General features: G+C 42.0%; 1 protein-coding gene across 6 annotated transcripts in view; it reads right to left on the reverse strand.

Moving 5' to 3' along the window:
• Positions 1–13,383, reverse strand: part of MGLL (monoglyceride lipase) — a 110,363-nt gene that overhangs the window by 77,116 nt on the left and 19,864 nt on the right. The window lies entirely within an intron of this gene.

A 13,383-nucleotide genomic window follows, 5' to 3' on the forward strand; every position in this document is an offset into this window, starting at 1 on the left:
TGGAGTTACAGTAGCTTTTAAAATGGAAATACGAGGTTTGGAGATGCTACCCTTTCAGGCAGAAGAGGAAACACTCAGCTCCTGGATGTAGATATCTGCATGAAACTCCATCATTCCCAGACTTTGGGAGATTTTGAGGAAAAGGACAGCAGAAGGAAGGCTGCAACATGCAGCACCTGAGCCAGAGAGCACAAAGCATCTCTTCCCTTCCTGTGAGACACGCTGAGCAATGCCTGTGTCCTCAGTCCCATCCAGAGACCTGTGCCCAGCACCTCAGCACCTGCAGGGATGGGATTACAGCAGCATCTACGCTTTGGTTTAAAACAAGGATAAACTCCTAGCCTCTGATTTTTGTGGGGCTCATTCTGAAATGAGACAGGGGTGAAACCAATTCAGCAATGCCTGCTGGAGTCCAAAACCTTCCTCTGCAGTCCATTTCAGACATGTACCCCACACTGCACCCCAGCAGTATAGCTCTCTGACATGGCTCAGCTGCCTCCATCTCTGCCCCCAGTTTCAAATTGCTTCAGTAACATGTTCTGCAACAAACAAAGATTTCTGGGGCAACTTCAGTAACATCAGAAAGATATCCTTCTGCTGCTTTGAAATCTGTGAGCCTGAATGATTCATTCAGCACAGCATCCCTTGGCCATTCATATCTATCTGATGATCAAATATATTTTTAATTATCAATCTGAGGTGATTTATTTTTTTCACTAGACAATACCCAACTGTATTGTAAGAGCTGTTGGGACTGAGCCAGAGAATTTGGCAGCAAGATATGGAACATTTGGGCTTTCGACACTTAGGAACATATGGAAAGAGGTTTGGAAGACTGCCACATGGGGTGTAAATTGGAAGATGCTACATTTCTTCATCCTTTTTTTGTGGACAGAAGTAGAAGCAATTTATTTTTTTTTTAAGGATCCTAATTCCTGTTCATTTGGTATGATATACTGCTGTTCTAGAATAAACCACTATGCTCAGTTGCAAGGTTTGAGCAAAATCAGCTGCATGTTTATGGGCAACTGTAGATGGGCAATTAAAAGGGTGAACAGTACTGCAGATCTTTCCAAGTTTTTACCTCCTAATTCATGACATCCCTCGCAGGTGAACTCACAAAGCTACAGTCTTGTCACTCAGATCATGGGGTGAAAGAGGCTATCTGGTGCCTGGCCTGAGTCAGGATGTGTGCCATTTACCGAGGTCTTTGATGATAAGGCCCTGCTAGGTGGTCCATCCTTGCTCCTTATGACTATCTGTCTCCCCATCACCTTGACACCCATGGATGGATGGACAGTTCAGGGTGTCTGTCTGCCTCTGGGACAGAGTTTCATTGTGTGGATTTGTGCTCCAGCACTATGCTACAAATGCCAGCCACAGTTGGGGCAGCAGGGGAATGGGAAAGAGGAGCAACCTCCAGCTTAATGATCAGCACTGAACATGTATGAACCAGCATCATCTTCATACCACTCTAGGACAGATGCTTCATGCCCATGATGGGAGAAGACCGTGTCTCTCAGAGTTATTGCCTCTGTCATAAAAGTGATGCACAGTTTGCTTCATATTTGGTAATTCATTTTCTTAATGCATTTTTTTGTGACACAGTTGTGTGCCAGGTTGGGGGGGCTGCAGCAAATGCAGAATTTATTGGAATACACAAACCTGGATACCATTCTTAATTTGCACAATTGGCACACAGGCCCTGCAGCTTAGTGAAATCTAATTAATCTCTGACCAGTAGGAAAGCATCATCATTGTGGTTTAGCGATGAGGGACAACAACCAAAAGAGAGTTGCAGGGGCTTGTATTGAGTGACAGATAAAGTCACAGCAGCCAGAATTATGGTCTTCTTTGGTGTCCTGAATAGTAAATCACCCAAGTTTGCCAAGATTGCATCTGAACAGCAGGATGGAGGTACTCTGGGGCTTTTCCCTCGATCCTTGTTCCCAATAGCTCAGTTCAGGGCAGGCTGCAGCTCTTGTCCTACACAAGCGCTCAGGTTCCCCTTCTTTGAGGAGTAGGAGCAACGGAGAGGAGGCATATTCCAGCTCTGCCTTCATCAGGGAGCTGGAAACCAGCCTGGGTATGCATTTATTTCTGGGAATTGGGAAGCACTCTCAGACCCTGCGTTTTGGTTATAGTCTGAGTGTTTCTTGTCCACAAATTCACGGTGGCTTTTTTACTTGCATTTTCGTGTGACAGATTGTTTCAACACATGCAGCCAAATAATGACTAGACAGGGCAAGTTCCTGTTATTTCTTTGCTAACTGCATGCCGGGTGTCTCTATGGTATCTCTAGGTTATGAAAGGGCTAAGTGAAGACTAAGAAGGTGACATCCAGGAACAGGAATTGAGCATGGAGAAATTAGTGACCAGAGCGGAGGAAAGAACATTGCCTCCAAAGGAATTCAAAGACCTGTGGCAATAGCTCTTGAGGGCTGACTATGTAGGACAGGGCAGCAAAAAAAGATAGGCAAACATTGAATCATTTGAATGGCATTTACTTTAGAATGAAACCTCTGCCTTTCTGAATAGAATCTGGGAAAGATCAGGTGAGTCTGGAGCATTTTTTAGCCTTATATCCTCTGGCTGCAGCATTTCTGAGCCAGCTAAAATCTGATTTAGAATGTTTTTAATGTTTTGCTTCCTCTTGCAGTACATACCCTGAGAGACATTATAGTTATTTCTACTTTCTGTGGCCATAATGGCTCCAAGTTCTGCTATTCTGAGTATGCGCTTCCCTTCCTGAGTTTCAGTTTTGGTGCTCATTTAGAAATCTTTTTGACTCTAACACAGTTACATCCAGAATTTTCTTAGAGAGATTAAAAAGTGCTAAAACTAATGTACAGAACAGCATTTCCACAAACCCCATTGAGTTACACACTTCTTTGCATCCCCACTCCTATCTCTACTTATCTACAAGGAGAAAAAGTACTCTCCTATCAGCCCATTCCTTCTGTCTGATTAACTGGTGGTGAACACAGGTCTGTCTTTGCACTATTACAGTTTCATTTCCAGAGGAAAAAAAACCTGATAGATATTGAGCTCCTGGATTGTGGCATCACTGCCAAAAAACCCCAGGTTTCTGTTTATACCAAAGGGTCGGCAGTACCTCCTTAATCAGGCTTTATGTTCATTGGAATCAGCAGATATTTCACCTAAAAGCATCCAGCAGTGCAGTATAACTCAGTAATAACTGCTTGTGAGAGGATTGGGGGGAAACCCCAGCAGAAAGACTGTACGTGCAGTTAGAAGCACTGGGGAGTAGTTGACTTTGGGGGCTTTCTTTTGCCTTTTTGTTTTAAGATTGCCTGAATTTGAGGGAGGCTCTTTCATTTAAAAGACAGAAAGACCTACAAATTAAGCAACATCTAGCTCCTAATGTGTGAAACTGCAATTTGCATACATCATGGCAGCTGCTGAGTTGGTCCTTATTACCTCCGCTGCAGTGTTAATTTAGCTGCAACTTTCTCATTTATTTAAATGAAAAAGCAGCGGGTGGCTGGCATGCCACATTATCTGTCAGGCAACCTGGGAATCAGGTTGACAGAGCCAGAAAGAGATTTCAATTCAGAGGGACGGCAGGGGTGCTGCCCCCGGACTGGTGGTCACAGGCGAGCTCAGGATTGCCCTTGGTTTGCTCTAAAGGTCAACACTTACCCTAAGAAAAAAAAAAAAAAATCAATGTTGTAGTTACACTGACATAAGAGAACCGATGACAGGATTAAACTAGAAATCCCTGTTTCTGTTTTTTCTCTCCCTATGTACCCAAACTGGCACTATATATAGGGATATGATACCCAAAATATCATTACTGGTCCCAACATAGTACCAATAGAATAATCACCATTTGTAGAGCACCTAGTGAACTGTGGTCAAACCCACCATCAGGGCCTGAATGCGCTCCAGCTCTCTGCTCAAGCAGGAAGATGCCAAAGCTGCCCACGTGGGACATGCCGGGAGGAGGCAGCAGCTGTGGCAGCGAGCAGGGCCACTGCCATCACCGCTGCAGCCAGCCTAGAGGTGCTTCCACACACAGCCAACGCAAAGTGGATGAACGGACATCACGGAATTACTCACGTGCGGGAGGTAAAGCAAATGTGAGGTACTAGTCCCCAAATCAGAGGCTGCCTCACTATCCAGGAAAAGAGGCTGAGGGGTCCTGGGGAATTTCTGAGCCAGGAGGAGCGAAGAGCAGTGGCCACGCTGGGGAGTCACCCGTGGGTATGGAGCTGAGCGTGAGGCTCTCCTCCTCTGAGCTACAATGCAAAACTGCAGAACCAGGCAAGAGTGACAAAGGAGATGAGTTCAGCACATTGGTTGCAATGTTTCAGTGGCAGCAAAGAAAAACCACGTCCTGACACCACCCAGAGTTTAACTGAGCTGATGTAGGTGTCTTCTAAAGTTCAGCTGTAACTGTCTGTGGCTGTGGATCTGCTCGTTGCAAGCCATGGTGTAGCTCCACCTATGGACAATTTGCATGCACCCACCCCGCATAACGGGTTTTCTTCTTTCAGATGAACTGTAAATGTTGCATATCTGTTCCCCAAGACTTTACTCTGAAAAACATACTCTTGGAAACTGATCAGACTTTTGCCTAAAAAGGGGATGTTTTTCTAACAGGTTAACCACTAGCAGCTGAAAGTTTGAAGGGAATTTCTTTGTTCATGCAATGCCAGAAGGGACTGTATGACCGGAGCCATGCAAAAATTGTTCTAAAACATTAAATTCAACACATATTTCCTAAACACTGAAATATTCACATCAAATGTGTCTCTTCCGTCTCTGACACCTACTTCTTATCATAGTTTTAAAATACACTGTGCTAAAATATCAGGCGTTTGTTGTATATGACAGATATTTTCCCCTTTGCCATTAACTTAACGAAGTTCAGCAAAAACTTTTGTCTTCACCCACTCCTCAGCCATTCATTTTTATAATTAAAATCACCATGACAACACATAATGATATCAGGACAAAAGGATTACGACTTAATTACATGAAGAAGGTGAAAACAGGGTTGGCTTACAGCAGAGAAAGCTTTTAATTCTACCAAAAATACCGTGGGCCTGATTCACCGTGGTGTTACTCCATTTGTATAATTATTAAGTGCAGCTGAGAACCGCCCAGCGGTTGCCCTGCTGCAAGATGGGGTGTCCTGGTTAATTCAGCGAAGTGCAAGAAAAATATTCAGAATTTCATGAGCAATAAAAAGGAATTTGTTTTACAAGCATTACTTAGTGGTTTTGTGAAACAGGCTCGTTATAGAAATTAGCTGAAAAAACACACCCATAAAGGAAATGTTTATTATTATTGTAGCGAAGCAGTTTCATATAAATAAAATGTATTACATAAACACCCCATGTTAACCATCACGATACTATAAATTGTTCCACATAACAGGAGAACAAGCCACTTTAGGGGATATGGTCCATTTTTATGACAGCTGTGGCATTTCATCAGTTCACTGTTCCATCTTGGGTTCTGTGAAAGCTATAGTATCAGATCGGGTATTTTTATTTCTAAGATAAAGCTGAACTTTTAATAAGAACAATCTGGGAGTTTAGACAATATATATCTTTGTAATCTGATCTATCGAATTTTCTGACATGAGTAAACTTTAATCACTTTGATTTTTTTTCCCCTGGTTTTGTTCACAAATGATATGAAATATGCTTTTTAAAATTATGTACATCTTAATTTTCCCCCTAAAAACAACAAACCACTATTAGCAGTTGAACATTCCTGAACAATCCCTCCATGGCTTTTGGAAAAACTCTGTAATAAAACCATCAAACTAAAAATCTAGATAAGGAAATACATTTCATTTTCAATTTTCTCAGAAGCTATTATGATCAATCAGCCAATTAGTACAATAAATAAATAAATCAATGCCATTTAAAAAATAACATTCCAAAACCCCCTTAATATCTTTCTCAACTGAAGGTATAGACTTAACATAAATCAATTTTATAACCCTAACTTTTGCTTAATCTTTTTTCCATCTTTGCTTAAATATATGGAGATATAAATAGTCTATTATAGCCCTCTATCTTCTCCTTTAATTCGCAGAGTACAAGATCTGCAGCTGATGTAAATCAGTGTGGCCCCATTATTCTGGACCAATTTAGTGGATCTGTTTCTGATTTGCATCAACACAAACAAGAACATAGTCAGGCCTTAGTCTGATTAAAAATATACAGATAACACTTGGATTCGGTCAGGAATCCTTATTTGATGCACAACTTCATCTCTTAGTGATCTAGTGAGGGCAGGCAAAGCAGTTTGGGGAAGTTCCTCTCAGCTGTAGAGACTGTGGCCTTGGTTTCGAGAGCGACTTGGATAGGGTCAATGAGCAACAGCATCTCCTCTGGCTTGGTACCCAGCCCTCAGTGATAGGTGGGAGTCAGTCTGATCATCACCTGTGCTGGAACTGCTGCAGCTCCCAGAAACTACTGCGCCTGAGCTGTGCCCAGTCGTGTGCCCATTGCAAGGTCTGGTAGGGGGACATAATTCTTCAGGCGGGCCACTGACACAAGCGGTGGCTGTGCCACCCCGCAGAGGAGCCTGCTGCTTTCTAGCACTGAGTCTGGCAGGCGGCAGGCCAGGCAGCATATGGGCAGGGGGAAAGGAGAGCGGCACTGGTGCTAGTCGGCTGCGTCCTAATATGCCCCTGTGCATAGCATTAAAGCAGCTCCTCATCCCAGCCAGGAGCCCAGCATGGGCTATTTATAGCCCTGGCACCTCGCTGCTCACCAGAAGCTCTGTGCTGCTGTATGAGATCTCTGGTTCCCTCTCCCACGCACTCTCACAGACGCCTGCCGCTCCCGGCGTCAGAAAGGTACATTTAAATCCTTTCCCCACTCAGAGCAGGAAAGAGAAGGGAGTTTGGTGCTGAGACAGATGGGCAATGTGGAAACGCCAGGGCCAGGCTGCTTTGGGTTGCTGCTGGGTGCATGTGAAATTTGTGGGCAGGGGTACTTGAATGTATGGCTTGGGGAACCCTTACAGATGCTGCAGAGGGGGCCTATACATAGCAATGCGGGGTCTGCTGCAAGGCAGCTATGTGGCAGAGAGGCTGTAGGGCCCTTGTTTAATATCGGTCAGTGCCAAAATTTAAGCCCTCTCGGTTTTTACAGTGCCTGCTGTTCAGTTCATAAAGGAAATGTAAGAGATTAACTACAAAGTTAGGATGGGAACTCCCAAACAATATCAAACCTGGGGTCTGTTTGCAGTTATATGGGGTTTGCCAGCAGTGTGGAAATAGGGTGAGCCTGTGGATGCACAAATTTCAGTGTCTGAGATCTGTGTACGGGGGGGGCTCCACACCCTCCACAAGCCTGCAAACATCTAGACTTGCTTCCAGCAAGAAAGCTCAGAGAAACTCTTGCTTCTCCCATCAAGCTATCTATATGTGCCTGGGACTGATCCTTACCATCGAGAGGCTGAACATTTTTAATATGAGGATTCAGCGGGGATTGCAGATTTAGTAGGTATCAAATAACATGTATTAGTGCAGGGGCCATTTTGGAGGTGGTGCTGTGTTGTTGCCATGGGTTGCTATGAGATTTCTTTTCTGTGGGTATGGACATACCCAGGTATTTGTGTGGTAGTGATTGAAATGGAAACTAGAGAAATTTATGGGGGAGGCTGGATTCCAACAGTAACTAATGGAACATGGATGTCAAGTTATAAGGGTTTACAACTTGCAATTTATTTTAATTTCATTGCTGAATGACAGGGATGTTAAAGCTTTTACATACTAACATTTGCTCACCAAATGGATATATACTTCAGTTTTATGTAAACATTAGCAATTAGAGTTCACAATCTTATCTGTTATAAAAATTCAAATAGATCCTAGTTTGCACCAAGTTATTAAATTACTTTTCTTTTAATTGTGATACAGTCCAATTTACACTGTACGATTTAATTGTTCCAGAAAGTAAGCCTTTCACCAGTATGTTTAGAAAAATGCAAGAAGAGAAACCTCTAAGACCTTTACCAGGCTGCTTAAAGAGCTACTGAAATATACATTTTAGAAATACATTTTCCTTCCACTGGCATCTGTTGTTGGATGTGTAAAAAACTTGTGCATCCTTCTGTGAATGAGCACTTTGCCATTTCAATTAGTTTTGATATGTAAGAAAAATGATCTGCACATGTGAACTGTAAAAGAAATGGGTTCTGTATGTATATATTTAGCTTCTGCTGATGCAATTAATGCACATAATTGGCTCAGACTGGGATTTGTTTATAGGCATTTGTTTGTGAACAGAGCCACATCCATTTTCTACTTAAATTGTGGGGTTCCTTTGACTGACTTCACTGAGCTTTGAATCAGAGTAAGATTAAGGTCAGGTGAAGGCATATTTGAAAAGATAGCCCACAGGGTCTTTCATTTTCAGCTTCTTTGATTTTTTTCATGAATCTATAACAGTTTAAAGAAAAAAGAATATGCCTAGTGATTGCTGAGATAGGATCAATATTAATCCAATCCCACATCTAGGCCTCTGTCTTGGCAGTAAACAGAGCTCAAACTGTCAAATCTTTCCAGAATCATAAACTACCCAAAGGCTTTGAAAACTGATCAAAGCACCTTCAGGTCTCCGATGGTCAACCATGCTCCCAAACATGGCTTCTGAAGTTTTGCAAGCTGCTTAAAATCTTACTGTTAGGTGTCAAGCTTCTCCTAGCCCAAAGAGCCTTGTTAAGTCCCATTTTATTTTTATTTTAAATTAAAAAGCCAAATAAGCTACTGTAGAAAGGACAGGCTGTGTTTTATATAGCAGTCTGTGTGGAGATGACTCCAGTCTCTGCTGGCAGTGGAATGCTTACAGCAGCAGGGGTGCAGAGACACACACGGGAACACAGCACTACCACAACTGTCTACATCTACAGTTACCTTTGCTGCTTGCAGGTCAGGAGGCTGAGAGCTTCCTTTCCCACCACTTGCAGACTGTAACTGGCTAAGAAAGCTCCCATGAGCATGCCTAGCAGCACATGTTCCAGCAGCAGCTGGGCCATGCCTGGATGGCATGAGACCCCAGACTGCCCTGACTCAGGCTGCTCAGTATTAGATGGCATGTGAAAATAAACAAGGTGCCACAGTGACTGAGGGAGAAAAACAGTTAAAATGTCTCTCAGAAGGACTGTCGTACTTCGTCTTATATAGGCCAATGACATACTTGGATTCGTCCTGTTCATAGTTTCAAAACCTTACAATTCCTTCTTCCCTTCCAGCAATAAATCAGTTCAGATCACCTGAAATGTACCTGCTGTGGGACATCGATAGGGCTGAGTAAGGAGAGTTCTTTCTCTGACTTTAATAGGAAGGAGACCACGTCATCTGGCAAACCTTTTAAAACTGCCTACACAATTTGGGGCTGAAGTTTTACCTTTAGAAGTGATGCAGACACTTCAGTTCCTAAATTGCACAGTAAGCTTAAGTAGGACCTGGAGTTTTAACTTAATTAGATGCATTTGAAAGCCTGAAAATCCTAAATCACTAAGGAACTAGCAACTGAGAGAATATGGAAAACTTCAGAAGAGGTACCCTGGCTGCTAGTAGTTATGGTGAAACTTGCGACACATCCAAAAGCTAAATGTCTAATTGTCACAGAGAGCCATTTATTAGAGACACTTACCTGTATGCCCTCTCAAACCATATAGACTTAAATTTCATAAAAAGAATTGGGTGTTCTCACACACAATGCTCTGCCACAAGTCTGTATATTTTATCTGGACAGAATACATGAGGTTAATTCAAGAAATTATATCTAAGTCAAAGCAAGAAGGTAAGTGTTCCCTGAAACTGTGAGTGACATTTTCAGGACAGATCTCTAGGCACAGACTAGAAATGCTTCCCAGCCTGACCACTGATAACTGTTCTTTGAATGTGTTTTTTCAGCTAGTTGGGCATCTAACAGTTGATTTAGTCAGTTGATTTCATCAGTATATGTTTCTAATGATATAATGTAGGACCATATCAGTAACTTCACTCTGGATAAAGTATCTGATTCATCCCCTATTATCCTTGAAAAAATTGAGAAAATTAGATTGGATTCACACAATGTTCTTGACAAATATGTTCTTTTATCACCTTATTGCCCTCTAAATTCTTATAATTCAATCATGTAATAATTTCTTCCGGCATCTTTCCAGGTATCAGGATTAGGATAATAGTTCCTATTATCCTATACATATAGGAACATCTATAATTCCCTGAAAGCTTCCTTTCTATAGGTTATTCTATCTTTTCCTTATATCAAGATTAATGTTATTATTTGCCCTTCTCAAGCACTGCGGGATCTTTTGCACGGTTTAAAATCTTGGTCTTAAATGCCAGCACAGCCTTCATCATTAAACCCCAAGATTATAACATTATTGTCATCTGGATACTGATTTCTGCCTCGCTGTGGCTGTCAGCCAAATGTCATAATGCATACAATTAACAGATTTGCTTCTCAGCTCAACAATAACAAAGGAAGCACAAATAATTCATAGGCAGAGGCACTGGTTCTTTGATGTGACTGAACCCTGATCCTTTCAGCACCTGAAGGGAGGCAGCCTGAAGTCAGGGCAGCCTCATTAAGGCAGAGGAGAAAAAAAAAAAAAGCAGAGGAGGAAGAGGAGGATGCAGGGGGTGCCCCACGCTGGGTGCTGTGACCTCTTCTGGGCCAGGTCCCACAGCTCCCACCCTCCCACCATGGCGCGGGAAAGAGCAGATTCCTTGGGACTGGGGGAAAAGACAAGAAAAATCTTTGTCCCAGACAAAAATGCAGACAAAATAATGTCTCTAATTACAAGGTAGCTTTTTTATTTCAGAGGTTAAGGGAAATTCCTGATGAGATACTTCCATCTGGTTTACAGTCCCTTTGCGCTGGGGCAGTTCAGAGAGGCTGCAGTGTAACTGAGAATTGAGGACAGCATTTATTTATAGTTTGATAGCCTCATAAAAGCTGTAGAGCTGAGCTCACAGCAGTGCGCTTATTTACGTTTTGAACTGCTCATGCAGCACCCTACTGCCGTGCAAAACGTATGCTGTAGCTCCTGCAGAAAATTACATATGACTCTTCATAAGGTTCATGACAGGAAGACAAAAAAAAAAAATTAAATTAGACTAACAAACCAGCTGATATAAAAATAAAAGTAGCAGCCACAACCAGAGGAAAATTAACAGCATGGCTCTGAAATAAAGTAACATCAAATGAAGATTTGCACCTGAATTCATTTTTCACAACAGAAGAAAAAAATATCCAAGAACTCTGAATAAGGCAATAACCTGATTTCAGCTCGTGGTGACATTACAAAGGATGTGAGCCTTGCACTGGAGGTTTTATAATGACAGCCCAGCCTCTGGCACAATCTCAGTGTAGTGTCTCACTGCAAATTATATTTGTATCACATTTATCCTTTCTTTTAATATCAATGTGCCATCTTTTTTCCTCCGTAACCCAGAGGGGAAAGCAAAGCAGCACCATTTCATTATTACCCTTTAATAGTCTTTCCAGCAATATAAAGGAGAATATTAATATCCTTCCAATGACCTCACCTAAACGCTGCTAAAAGCCAGGAATGGAGTGACAAGTTTGTAGCTAATGCACAGGGATGAATTTCTGAAGTTAATGAAAGGATTTTACCCGTGGGTTCTAATCCTGCTTTCTTTTTAACCTTTTAGCTTCAGTTTCCTCAGCTGTAGGATGGAGAAAGGAGACTTAATACAAGTCAACAGCACAATTTTACTGAGTACAGTTCAGTCAGGAGCTTGGTGTGCTATGAAAGCAAGGAGGTGCAGAAGGTGCATTCTTAGGAGGAAAGGCAAATACTGTCTTCTTTAAAGTGTCAGGTAACCAAGCCTGCCTATAGCTCTGGCTGCAGAGCTCAGTGAGGTGGGTGAAGAGGAGGTTGGAGGGTTGCAGATGATCCTGACTGCAAGGAGGAGGCTCCTTGCACAGTTCAGCCCAAGGATGATGTGATGATTGGGTGTGGACCAGCTCCAGAAGAGGAGGCCACCACATCCACCGCTCACAGGCTGTATGTAGCTCTGCTGTTGCTGCCGGGGAGGATGCCCAGAGATGATCCACCAGCTTTGTGGGTGGCAGAGGAGACCGCCCTGCACTGGGTGCCGATAGGCAGTGCCCTTCATCATCTGGGTAGTGGGTGTAGGAGTTATCCATCAGATAATTTGTGCCTGAAGTAGTGCATAAATGGCATGAGCTACACTGTACTTTAAGATTCCTATTGCTAATGTCTTAATGATGAAAGAGAGGAGAAAACGGCTGTGAGCCTGTTGTGCCAGATATCCTAATCACTGGTGAATCAACACATAAAATCCACAAATCTGATGAACGATGTAATCAAAGACAAAGTGTTGCTCTTAAGAAAGCTAAATTAACAGTGAAAGAAAACTTAAAGGTGACCAGCAAAGGAAGTGAAATCATAACTCAGTTCTACATGCTGCTTCTTCCTGATCTGTACAAAAGTCTGGGAAAGATGATGATGATTAATCATCTCACTTGTTCTTCACATTAAAAATGCACATTTTGTCCATTATGGAAAAGCTGGAGGATGTGTGAAGCTCTGACATCACAAAAGAGGAAGAGAGAAGCTGATAATTTTGGAGGAAAAACCCTGGTTAGTCATATTGCTAAACAGGATTGGGGTCTTGTTGGTAGTTATTAACACTTTCATCCATTTGGAGAGGGAAGAACCTGGTTACAGACACTACAGCTCATCTGCTTTAAGATATGTGTGCTTATAATACATGATCTTTGAGATATTGTATGGTTCCTTTATCAAAATGCAGTGAAGATCAAATATTACAAGGTGATAAAATAGCACGAGGGGAAAACATTAAACTGGCCATCTAATTATCATGTAGGATTAAAAAAAGAACAATTCCTATCTCTTCTACTGACTGGAAAGACTGCTCCAGAGGCAGTCAATGCAGGATTAAGACCTACATTTTCTCAGATGCAGTATTTCATTTCAATGTAGCCAGAAAAAAAATAATCTAGATTTTGGAAATATCATCACTTTATTTTTTTTGTACTAAACTTACTGCCTTTGATTGATTTTTAGAAGCACCATAAGAAGAGCTCAGAGCTTGGCTCACATTCAGACTACAAAGTTAATGTTTTGTCTTCCAAATCCATTTTTAAAATCTGGTAATAACCCAGATTCATTTCTCAGATGTGTTGCTTCTAGTTCCAGATTTGGAATATGGAAAGAATTGATAAAATCAAGGAAATGCTAGTCTTCAAGCATGCCTGGCTTTTAATTTAGCACCCAAAGTGAGGAATCTATGTAATTTGCTAAACCAGAGTGATGACTACTTCCAAAAACAAATGAACAGCTAAAAGAGTAGGTCTGAGATTG

Source organism: Phalacrocorax aristotelis, chromosome 6 (genome assembly GCF_949628215.1).
Source record: "Phalacrocorax aristotelis chromosome 6, bGulAri2.1, whole genome shotgun sequence".
Classification (NCBI taxonomy): domain Eukaryota; kingdom Metazoa; phylum Chordata; class Aves; order Suliformes; family Phalacrocoracidae; genus Phalacrocorax; species Phalacrocorax aristotelis.